This window comes from Larus michahellis, chromosome 3, assembly GCF_964199755.1.
Source record: "Larus michahellis chromosome 3, bLarMic1.1, whole genome shotgun sequence".
Lineage (NCBI taxonomy): Eukaryota > Metazoa > Chordata > Aves > Charadriiformes > Laridae > Larus > Larus michahellis.
The window spans coordinates 90,182,835-90,192,604 of NC_133898.1; positions in this window are offsets into that span (position 1 = coordinate 90,182,835).

Genomic DNA, 9,770 nt, shown 5'->3' on the forward strand with positions numbered 1-9,770 from the left:
AGGGGAGACCTTGTCGCTCTCTACAACTGCCTGAAAGGAGGTTGTAGAGAGATGGGGGTCAGTCTCTTATCCCAAGTAACAAGTAATAGGACAAGAGGAAACGGCCCCAAGTTGTGCCAGGGGAGGTTTAGGATGGATATTGGGAAAGATTTCTTCACAGAAAGGGCTATCAAACATTGGAACAGGCTTTCCAGGGAAGCAGTTCAATCACCACCCCTGGAGGTATGACGTGGTGCTTAGGGACATGGTTTAGTGGTGGTTTTGGCAGTGTTAGCTTAATGGTTGGACTTGATAAACTTGATGATGGCAAAATTTTCAAAAGATTCTTGCAAGAAACACACTAACATTATAGTCAAGTTTATTATGGGCTACACCTATAATACCCGGCTGAGCTAAAATAAGAAATCTAAGAAGTCAGAAGATTATCACAATACAAAGCCTTTAGAATAACAACAGAGAGCAAGGCGAAGCCCAGTGTCTCTGCTCCCCATCGATAATAAATCAGTTCATTTTTCCAATGGTCAAAATGATTTTCCACATCCATCATCAACAAAGACCTACCACACAGCCCCAAAATCTCCATGGACCACTCTTTAATCAGGTCTAGAGGAGGTTTTAGAAAGTCGCTTTGTCTGGTGAATAAACAGCTCAGAGCAAATGGAAAGATACCTGCCCCATCAAAAAAAGAGCTACTAGGCTTCAGTTATGTTTGTTTGCTGTGTTTCTGCCATCCTTCACCCATGTAGTGTTTGGTAAACCTCTGTCTATTAAGTTGGCAAAGCAGAGAAAAATTGTGATAATACACCAGTGGCCAACAAGCCAGCCTTTAAAGAAAAACACTGCTGATAAGATAAACAGCTTGTGATGTACTTAATTACAATATTTCATACTCATTTAGCCATCTCCACATCACAGCACTAACAAAGTGGATTTCAAACAGGAAATAAGACTCCTTCCCACAAGCCCAGAGGGCTAATTATAAAATAGCAACCTACTTTTTTTTTTTTTTTTTGGTACCGAGCGTATTTTTTTTCCAGTAAAATTTATTGAGCTCATTACCAAGCTGCTTATGAAGTGATTTGAAATGAGGCAACATTAAAGCATTCTGAAAATCCCTTGTACTTAGTCATCTTGACACTTTGTTTGAACTTGAAGCATTAATATAAAATAACTGCAGCAGTCCCATATTTCTGATTCTATTGTTTGACAGCACATTTAAAAGCTAAAAGATGATATGATCAAGGATTTTTAATCAGCACAGTAATTTGTAGGAGTGTCTCAAGTATTCATAACTTTGAAAAGACCAAAGGGACATGCCTGTGAGACACAAGACAGGTACAGTACATGTCAGCCTAGAATAACACGGCAATGTGAAACAGGGAGTACAAGCACTGCTGGAACTGAGGGGGGTTTTATTGCTTTTTAGAGGCAAGACTGAAAATTGAAAGATACACATCAAAGCCACTAAAGAACTCCACGCACCATACCTTATTAGCCTGGTTTTACCTTCTGTAATCACATTATATAATATGCATCACCAGATTAACCTGCTTGGGGTCAGGAGAGAGGCCACCATAAATATATTTGAAGTGAAGCCTGTGAAGGTTTTCAAAGTGGAAAAAAAAAATCTATAGAGAAGGGTAGTAAAATCCATGGAAATCTATAGCGTATTAAAGTGAAATCTGTGAATAGCTTTGCTTTTCATCGTTCCTCCCACACACACCCGTGTGTTAGTGTTTGAACTAATAATTAGAGCCAATGGAAATGCTTCTGTTGAAAGAAAGGGTTTAACATCATCCTTCACTCTAACTGCATTCTAATGTTCTGCCTACCTTATTACAAAGCCTTTAAAGGAAAAGGGAAATCATTTGTAAGAGAACAAATGGGCACTAGTAGTGCAAACACTGAATGTATCACAAGGTGGCCTCTCCCTGAAAAGGGCAAGCATCCCCAAATGTGGTTTACAACAAAGACGGGGCAGATTCCAGCCAAATGTGTGCACTGAGGGTCCAAGAAGGTCCCTCCTCCCTCCAGTACTTTCAGGTGTTGGAGAGAGAGCAATTTGGACCCTTCATGGGGTGCGCTCTTAAACGAATCTCCAGCAGAACAGCTTGGAACCTGTGGTCCTCTGCAGTCCTCTTAGTATGCTTGATGGCCTCTTATGCACAGACGTAAACTCATAAGGAAACATCGAGATAGATGTGTTGGGCTGTAATCTGGAAAGTATTCATTAGCTAAGCAGAATCTATCCAAGTCATTACTTAGGAGCGCCCCCCCAGGGAATTCCCGTGCAGTTTAGAGAAGCAGTATCAGGCTCCTGTTTTCCGAACCTGCACAGTTCTGTTAATAAAACCTGATTGATGCCTAAAAAAAAGCCAATATATTGCGACAAAGCAAGATGAACAAAGCAGAGGGGAAAGGAAAAGTGAAAAACTAAATGCAATGGCTGGCCAGCTGCAGCATTTGCATCTCTCCACCTGTTTAGCTGCTACATGGCTGGAGAATTTAGCACTTGACTGGAAGGTGATTTGAGAAAGGATTTCAAGAATAATGAGGTGTTGCTTTTTCCATCATAATTCAGAGCTTCAAAGATGTTTTCACCATCTAGAAGAGCAGCTTCCCCCTCTAGATTTCTTGCAGTAATGGCACACTATAAACTAGATCAACCTACAATGGCATTTGCTGTCTTAATGAGGATTTCAATGAAACTCTGAAACATTGAAGGGATGTCAGAGTGTGGTCTACATTTTTTGTTTCCTGCTTTCTTGAGAGAAGAAATGAAACATTTCCGTGTTGTGTTAAAGAACCAGGCATATAGAAAAAATATATAAACTATAAGATTTCATGAATATGTGTGTTTTATATTGCGTGTTAATTCTTTGTAAGAGTGGACAAAATATTGATCATAAATCCGTACCTTTTCACTACTTTTCCCTTAATTTGAATCCACGTGAACTGAAAGCGATTAAAAGCTGTGACCATTTTTAGTTCAGTATCTGGAATGCAAAGAGGTTTGCCAGGCTTCTTCTCATATCAGTCACAAAATGGTGGGGCTTGTGTTGTCAATTCAGCTTTGTATATTCTTCTAAGCAGTATTTAAAGATACAGATTTTTATTTCATCATTCAGGAAAAAAGTTACCTTAACTTCGGGCAATATTATACTGCTTTTGCCCTCAAAGTAAATATTGAGGAGAGGGTGTCACCCTCTATGTCAACAACCAGCTGGAGTGCATGGAGCTCCGTCTGGGGATGGATGAGGAGCTGACTGAGAGTTTGTGGGTCAGGATTAAAGGGAGGGCAAGGACAGGTGACATTACAGTGGGGGCCTGCTACAGGCCACCTGACCAGGAAGACTGAGCGGATGAGGCCCTCTATAGACAGATGGAAGCAGCCTCACGTTCACAAGCCCTGGTCCTCATGGGGGATTTCAACCACCCCGATATCTGTTGGAGGGAGAAGACAGCAGAACATAAGCAATCCAGGAGGTTCCTGGAATGCATTGATGACAACTTCCTTCTCCAAGTGATAGAGTAGACAACAAAGAGAGGTGCTATGCTGGACCTCGCTCTCACCAATAAGGAAGGGCTGGTGAGGAATATGAAACTCAAGGGCAGCCTTGGCTGCAGTGACCATGAAACGATGGAGTTCAAGATCCTTAGGGCAGCAAGGAGAGTGCACAGCAAGCTCACTACCCTGGACTTCAGGAGAGCAGACTTTGGCCTCTTCAGGGATCTGGTTGGCAGAGTACCATGGGATAAAGCCATGGAGGGAAGAGGGGCCCAAGAAAACTGCCTAATATTCAAGGATCACCTCCTCCAAGCTCAGGAGCGATGCATCCCAACAAAGAGGAAGTCAGGCAAAAACACCAGGAGGCCTGCATGGATGAACAAGAAGCTCCTGGACAATCTCAAACACAAAAAGGAAGCCTACAGAGGGGGGTAGCAAGGACAGGGAGCCTGGGAGCATTACAGAGAAATTGTCCGGCAGCCAGGGATGAGGTTAGGAAAGCTAAAGCCCTAATAGAATGAAGGTTAAAATAATTCTACAACTTACAAAGCAAAGAATTATTTTTATCCTATGGCATAATTTTAATTGGCTGTTTTCCATTGTGAAAGTAAAATTGATTTTACTTGTACTCCTTTGTGTGTTTTCCACACTTCAACATCATATTCAGGACAATTTTGGATACGCTCTTTTGTTCCTCTTATTAAGGGAAGAACTAGAGCAGTTCTCATCACTGACTGATCCCAGGGAGGTATTTGGCTCAATCTGTAAAATAGACACACACACCCGCAAAGAAAAAGAAAGAAAAAAAATAATTACCCAATTGTGACATAAATGTCTATGTGGAACATGAATTCTACAAGAAAAAGGTTACCTTTTAGATAAGGGGTGTTGTGTCCCCTGATCTTACAAGGAAAGTTTCTCTTTTGATGGGTTATTCCATAGTTGTCTACAACACTGCTGGTGCTTTTCTTTGAAAACCCTTTTCTTTTTCCCAGATGAGATATTGCCCAAGTCTAATTCAGTGTGGTGATCCTTATGCTCCTTTTATTGCTTACTTGATATAGTACAAGCTTAAGTTTCCCATTGCTCTTGTTACTAAGTTTAACTTGTTGGACTGGTTGAAAACATGACACTGGAGTTTATATATAGAAGCGAAATGGCAGTGAGTTCCATGTGAGGTTAGCAAGCAAATTCTCTGGAGTGCGAAGTACCAGTAGGAGCAAAGCTACAGACAGCATGGAGCAAGGGCTGTTCCCACTCCAATGTTCTTCTCACAGAAATGCCAGATGGGGGTAAAAGCACGTTAACGCCAAGAACTACAGCTGCTGCCAGTCAAGATAAGGAACTGCCAGTGAGCAGCAGCATCGGAAAAGTTCATGCTTTCCCAACAAATTTAGGGGTTGTGGCAGTTGGAAAGATTGCAAAGGTGACCAGCCGGTGAGAGAGGAAGAAGGTCGAAGTTTCATTATGGCTGCAGATGGAAGTATGATCCCGAATAGCTAATGTCTGTGAATACGTAATAACCTGTACTATCTTTTCATTTTTCAGATCAATGAGACCCAGCATTTTTTCCTCAGCCTCATAATCATCTGTTTTCACTTCTGGCTTTTATGAACTACGGCTCAGACTTTTTAATGAAATTTAGTCATGGCTGTGCTCAGCCTACGACAACCGACTGACCTGGGAGCCAAGGCTCTTTTTTAAGAGAGTCATCTCAAGCTGAGGCCAACAGTAAAACTGGGTCTCCTGCCTCCTAGGTAAATGCTCCAGCTGCATAGATACCACGTAAAAGACAGTCGGCAGCACCAGCACCAGCCTGCAAGCCTTGGGCAGAAGCGAATGCTGTCAGCGTGCATTCAGACTGCCCAACAGGCAGCTGTGAAGTGAGCCCCAGAGCACTCCTTTTCTAACCGGCATTATCCAGAGATGTGCACCCAAATGCACTGTTTAGTTAAGCAGCAGTACATCTCAATACGCACAGTAATAGGACTTCTGTCATTAAGGTAACTTTCTGGCAACACCTTAGTTGCCGCTGCCTATAGCTTTGCAAGTGCATGAGTAGATTGAACAGTTTTCCTGGAGCATTTTCTCTGTTGTATGTGCCCATCTTCAACATTCAGGCAAGTACACTTTTCAGTATCTTAGCCAAGGTGCTTTGGACAGTCCCTAGATGAATGACTGTCTCTAAATACCATTTTAAACCTGAACCACAGCTCAGGGATGAGTCTGTGATCTTGAAGAGATTTAATCCCTACTCATTTACCTTTAAGAATCCAGACCTTAAAAACCTCAAGTCTCATTAAAAAATCATTGATACTAAAATTTCTAGTAATTCTGAGAGCTTTTTTAGATTAAAGGGATTTTACCAACAAAAGGGTACCAGCATATGACATCATTGATATGCTGACAATGAAGATCTGTCCAAATGGGAAAAGAATTTTGTAGCAAAATAGTTAAAGCGTTCATGGAGGGTAAAAGGCATTATACTGACACAATAGCTTTAAATATTTTGTTTGTTGGTTTTAAATTTTGAATCTGTATTGACACTGTATCCTCTTTCTTGCATATCTTCAGCCATGTGTTACCACACATCTACCTATTCTAACATAAGATATTTACGCTGGTGATGCTGAGTCCTTGACAATAAGTCAACTAGGTGTTGCAACGTCTACGGGAACAACTTTTAAACATCCTTAACAACCTCAGCCTAGGCATCTGAGCATAGCAGTGACTATGACCACAGCAAGCTGTGTGGCAGCCATCACCAGGGTGCCAAAGCATTTCATTTCGGAATCAGCAGAGCTACACAGGAGAGTTTTGAAGGCGCAATGAAAGGCACCACAAGTCTGGATCATTTAAAATCATCTGATCTTATTTCTAGTTAAACATTATATAAAACCTTTTTCAGCTCAGAAAAAAGACTCAAGAAAATAACTCGCCAGCTGGTTTTTGCTGATAACTAGAAGCACTAGGAGAAAGCTGTAACTGCATTCTCCAGGAATTCCTGACTACTAGCCAAAGCAGCACTCTATATTATATGACTGTAACAAGAGTCCTCTTAATAATATTGTAATTCATGCATGAAGATACTTGCACATATGTTTCATAGCTAAGCTTGCTTAAAATGCATGATATCTGTTTTGCAACTATTACAGATATTTGATATGAATCTAGAGAAGTACATAATCTTCAGTTTAAGCCATCTAAAGGGCAGATATTCAAAACTGATGAAAGCAAGTAAAATTATATTATGTCCTCCTCAATCCCGCTTAATACAACAGATTGTAAAAATTAGAATGGGGCTAAAAGGACTGAAGTTTTTGTCTACAAGTGCCTCCACAAACTCCTGTATCTTGAAAGAAACTATCCTTGAAAGTAGAAGGTTTACACATAAGTTCAGTTGTCCTATATTCACCAAGTTGACCGTGCTTTTGGACTAGGGCCTACTGCTGCTTACTTCCACTAGAAGAACCATAGAATCATAAAATACTTTGGGTTGGAAGGGACCTTTAAAAGTCATCCAGTACAACCTCCCTGCAATGGGCAGGGACATCTTCAACTAGATTAGCTTGCTCAGCGGCCTCTTACAACCTGACCTTGAATGTTTCCAGGGATGGGACATCTACCACCTCCCTGGGCAACCTGTTCCAGCATTTCACCATGCTTACTGTAAAAAATGACTTCCTTCTATCTAGTCTAAATCTTCCCTCTTTTATTTTAAAGCCATTACCCCTTGTCCTATCGCAACAGGGCGTGCTAAAAATTTGTCCATGTCTTTCCTTCCTGTCCACATCCTTTTTCCCATTAAATACTGAAAGGCCACAATAAGGTGTCCCCAGAGCCTTCTCTTCTTTAGGCCAAACAAGCCCAACTCTCTCAGCCTGTCTTCATAGGAGAGGTGCTCCAGCCCTCTCATCATCTTCATGGCCCTCCTCTGGACCCAATCCAACAGGTTCATGTCCTTCTTGTGCTGAGGGCTCCAGAGCTGGATGCAGTACTCCAGGTGGGGTCTCAGAAGAGCAGAGTAGAGGAGCAGAATCATCTGTGATTCTAAAAATCACATCCACTTTGTCACGAACCCCACAATCATTCTAAATGTTAAAGTTAATTTTTCTCTCTGCTGTGCAATGGCTCAGAACTTCTGCATTTGTGTAATCATTGTAATGAGTACAACTGTGCTTGTAGGTCACATAACACCTGATTATAATAAGGAGAAATATACCAGAGGATTGTGTCTTAACTCTTAACTACCCAGCCTTTCACTAATACTTTACAACTCACCTATTATGTTTTCCTTGTATCTTTTTGAACCAGCTTCTCTTTCAAAGCCATTTCTCCAACTGTTTAATCAGCAACTAGGTAGAGTTAATTAATTAGCTAGTTAAATATGAGCCATCAGGGGAAGGTGGAATGAAAAAAAGGGTCTACTGTTATTTTACTTTCAAAAGAACAAAACCTGCTTCCCAAAAAATCTTTCAAATACCTTTTTTCTTCCTTTGGAAATGTCTATGTGCACTGCTGAAGTTAAGGTTCTACCAACTTTTCCATTATAAAGCCATTTTGGAGCTCCTGTACCTTCTGAGTAGCTGAACCAATTCACCTCAAGTTGAAACAGCCTACAAGGTTTCAGCTCAAAGGATTTTTTTTTTTTTTCCCCAGAGAACATAGAGCTCAGTAAAAAATTACTTCTGTAGGTATGGGGTTTTTTCTTTGTTTTTCTTACCGTTCTATAATCCAAAACCACTCTTACATTGTTTCTTTTCAAAGATGACATTTTACCACCCCATAACATAAAGGAATTTATCATTTTATGCCCTATTTGCAAAGAGAAAATGCAATAGCTGTGCAGCTAGTGATACACCTTGAAATTCAGTAATTCTTTGTGAGCAGTAACTGTTCCTTTACAGATTTGATCACACTGAAGGGCCATAGGGATCCATGGAGGACACACTGCATGTAGCAGCACAGGAATGGGTGACAATGAGGCAATTTTCTTTTTTCAATACAAATGAATACTGTAAGTATGCTAATTGTTCATCACGTAGCAGCTTCTACAATGGATGATGGCTTTTTTCAAAACTACTAAAGAAAAACAAAATATTTCTGGGAAGAAGTATTTCTGTAATGAAAAAGCGATTCACGGAGTGTAAGTTATTCTGCTTACACGGTCTGAACTTCCTTCTATCAATTTATGGTTCCAGTTCAGACAAGCCTGGAATCCAGAGTACATTCGTTATTCTTTAAAGCTACTCACTCTATAAATACTGTTTCATGTCCCTGTGATTTTTTTTCTGGTTCAACAAAATTCTGTTGAATTTCAGTCTACTCTACTTTTGATTCTCTTCTGAATATTCACGACTTTCCTTACATCTGGCTTGTCCCATTTAATTCACCAAAAGAGGAAGAACAGGTCACATAGTCATTTTAGGAGTCAAACTCTAAGTATGTGTTTTCTGAGACAGTTTCCTTTTGTATCAATGCCAAATTGAGGCTTTCAAAAAAGGTAAGCACATATTTTTGCAGTTATCTCATGTGAAGATACATTCTATGCTTTATTTCCTCTTTTTCCCACAAAAGCAGCTACAAAGCTTGTTGATGTCTCAGAATGAGAAGAGGGAGCAGGGGTGCATCAACATATCCCAGGAAACAGTTTTTAATAGTATTTCTGTCTTACTGTTGCCTTGCATATGCTCCAGGGCAGATCATTTGCTCACTCAACAGTTTGGGTTGTTCTCTGTAGCCAAAAGACAATGTTCTCATTCCTGATAAATGACTCCAAGAGCTCCAAGGCAATATTCTGTGTTAATATCAAATGTTGCTATTTCTACTCAACTGGGTATATTTTTAAAGTGTTTTCTTGATGCGTCTGTGCATGATAAGGAAGTGTTAAGGATGCAAAACATTTGACTGCAGATGTGCTACTTCAGTGTTGCTTTTTCTGGATGCATTCCAGTTTCCTGTCCAATGTTTCATCCATGGGGATGAAACACAGTCCTAGAAAGGATATAATTGGAAAGAGGAATCACCCAGTTCATGGAATCAATCAGAGTCAATAGGTGTCACACAGTAAGAGTATTTCAGAACTTTTCAGAGTTTTATCTCAATAAGAATAGTACGCATCCATTTATTTCACCAGAATCACACCAGGATTACACTTAAGAAAACCAGAATTTGGTGATAGAACTTGAACACTCAATAGGTAAGAAGAGCAGGTTAGTGTGATAAAAGTATTATTCAGATATATGAACTCCCACAAGAAAAG